This window comes from Sminthopsis crassicaudata, chromosome 5 (assembly GCF_048593235.1).
Source record: "Sminthopsis crassicaudata isolate SCR6 chromosome 5, ASM4859323v1, whole genome shotgun sequence".
In the NCBI taxonomy this organism is placed as follows: Eukaryota; Metazoa; Chordata; class Mammalia; order Dasyuromorphia; family Dasyuridae; genus Sminthopsis; species Sminthopsis crassicaudata.
The window spans coordinates 250,479,410-250,482,670 of NC_133621.1; positions in this window are offsets into that span (position 1 = coordinate 250,479,410).

The window sequence follows — 3,261 nt, forward strand, 5'->3', positions numbered from 1 at the left end:
GCCAGAAAAGGTCTGTGTTTGCTCGGGGGAGGGTCAATCAGACTGGACGCAGACTGAGGGCAGGCAAGCCAGAGGGAGACAGGCAGCTCACACAGCTCAAACCAGAGGGGGAGGGGTACGATCTCTGCCGTTTCTGCGAAAAGACTTTTTCCCCAGTGTGGATACTCCATCTTGGCAGCAAGCCAGGAGCAGCGGAGAGGGTGTAAACACCAGAGGTGAAGATTAAAACCCCGAAAAGCCAGTGTCTCTGAGAACTCGGCCACCCCCAACCCCCACCTGGACTGACTCAGTGGATTCTCAGAGCCTCAGAGCGCAGATGCAGTACAGTCATCGCTGTTCTGTTAGTGGCTCTCTACTGCCCTACCCCCAGTCTGTAGAAGAAGCCCATTAATACCATCCAGCCCCATCCCCCGCAAAACAGACCAATAGTTTCTCTTGTCAATTTGTTTTCTTCGATTCCTACTCTGACAAAAAGAACAAAAAATTCAAAAGGGCTCTAACCATTGACAGCTTTTGTATGGAGAGAGAGCAGATTTCAAACACTGAGGAGTCTAAAAACAGACTGTCTCCAGAGGAATCCCCTAAGGGGGATATGAGCTGCTCCTCAATACAAAAGAATCTTATAGAGGAAATCAAAAAGGCTCTCACAAGAGAGCTGGAAGAGAAATGGGAAAAGGAAAGGGAAGCTTGACAAGAGAGCCTGGAGAAGTCATCCCATGCATTCAAAGACAGAGTGGATAAAGAAATCAAATCATTGAGAAACAAGATTAGTGAGCTGGAAAAGGTAAACAACTCCAAGGAAAACAGGATTAATGAGCTGGAAAAAGAAAACAGCTCTCTAAAAAATAAAATGGATAAAATGGGAAAAAATTCCATAGAAGATAAAAACTCAATTGAACAATTACAAAGAGATATAAAAAAAGTGAGAAAATACATCATTGAAAATTAGACTGGAACAAGTAGAAATGAATGACTCAAGGAGAAACCAAGAGGGAGTCAAGCAAAACCAGAGAAATGAAAAAATTGAAAAGACTGTCAAGTACCTTACCAGAAAGACAACAGACCTGGAAAACAGATCCAGGAGAGACAATTTGAGAATAATCGGACTCCCTGAAAAATGGGAGGAAAAAATTTTCGAGGAAATTATCAAAGAGAACTGCCCAGACGTTTTGGAAACAGAGGGTAAAATAGACATTGAAAAAATTCATTGATCACCTACTGAAAGGGACCCTAAAATCAAAATGCCAAGAAATATAGTGGCCAAATTCAAGAACGATCAGACAAAGGAAAAAATATTGGAAGCTGCTAGAAAAAAGCAATTCAGATATGGAGGATCCACAATAAGGATAACCCAGGATCTAGCAGCGTCCACATTAAAAGAATGAAGGGCCTGGAACATGATATTCTGAAAAGCTAAGGAACTTGGTATGCAGCCAAGAATAACTTACCCATCAAGAATGAGCATCTTCCAGGGAAGAAGATGGACATTTAACGAAATAAATGAATTCCATCTATTTTTGATGAAAAAACCAGACCTACATAAAAGGTTTGATCTTCAAACACAGAACTCAAGAGATTTCTAAAAAGGTAAAAAGAAATCTTGAGAACTATACTTCTGCCAAAAAAATATGTAAAGAACATATGTACAATTTGTCTTAGAAACTAGAGGTGGAAAGGAAAGTATATCATAAAAAAGTGTAAAGTGGTGGTACTACATCTCATGAAGAGGCAAAGGTAACCTATTATATCTGAGAGAAAGAAAGGAGGGAGATGAACATAGTGTGTATCAACAGATATATTCGATTTATGGTGAAACTTCTTCCACTTCATTGAAAAGCTAAGGGGAAGGGAATACAGAAATTTTGAGGAAAAGGGATAAAATAAGGGGAGGAACTTTAAGGTGGGGGAGGGATCCTAAAAAGGGAGGGCTGTGAAAAGCAAGTGATGTTCACAAGTTTAATACTGGGTAGAGGGGTAAGAGGGAAGGAAAGGGGAAAAGCATAAGCAGGGGTTAATAGGATGGCAAGCAATATAGAATTAGTCCTTCTAACCATAAATGTGAATGGGGCAAACTGCCTCATAAAGAGGAAGCAGTTAGCAGACTGGATTAAAAGTCAGAATCCTACTATATGTTGTTTACAGGAAACACATTTGAAACAGGGTGATACATTCAAACTAAAAGTAAAAGGGTGGAGCAGAATCTATTATGCTTCAGGCAAAACCAAAAAAGCAGGAGTAGCCATCCTCATCTCAGATCAAGCAAAAACAAAAATTGATCTAATTAAAAGAGATAAGGAAGGGCATTATATCCTGCTAAAGGGCAGCATCAATAATGAAGCAGTATCAAATTAAACATATATGCACCAAGTGGTGCAGCATCTAAATTTTTAAAAGAGAAATTAAGAGAGCTGCAAGAAGAAATAGACAGCAAAACTATAATAGTGGGAGATCTCAACCTTGCACTCTCAGAATTAGATAAATCAAACCACAAAATAAATAAGAAAGAAGTCAAAGAGGTAAATAGAATACTAGAAAAGTTTGATATGATACATCTTTGGCAAAAGCTAAATGGAGACAGAAAGGAGTATACTTTCTTCTCAGCAGTTCATGGAACCAAACAAAAATTGATCTTATACTAGGGCATAAAAACCTCAAAATCAAATGCAGTAAGGCAGAAATAGTAAATGCATCCTTTTCAGACCACAATGCAATCAAAATTACATTTAATAAAAAGCCAGGGGAAAATAGACCAAAAAATAATTGGAAACTAAATAATCTTATACTAAAGAATGATTGGGTAAAACAGCAAATCATAGACATAATTAATAACTTCACCCAAGAAAATGACAATAATAAGACATCATACCAAAATGTGTGAGATACAGCCAAAGCAGTAATAAGGGGAAGTTTTACATCTCTACAGGCCTACTTGCATAAAATAGAGAAAGAGAGGGCCAACAAATTGGGCTTACAACTAAAATAGCTAGAAAAGGAACAAATTAAAAACCCCCAGACAAACACAAAACTTGAAATTCAAAAAATAAAAGGTGAGATTAATAAAACTGAAAGTAAAAAAACTATTGAATTAATTAATAAAACTAAGAGTTGGTTCTATGAAAAAAACCAACAAAATAGACAAACCCTTAATAAACCTGATTAAAAAAAGGAAAGAGAAAAAGCAAATTGATAGTCTTGAAAATGAAAAGGGTGAACTCACCACTAATGAAGAGGAAATTAGAACAATAGTTAGGAGCTACTTTG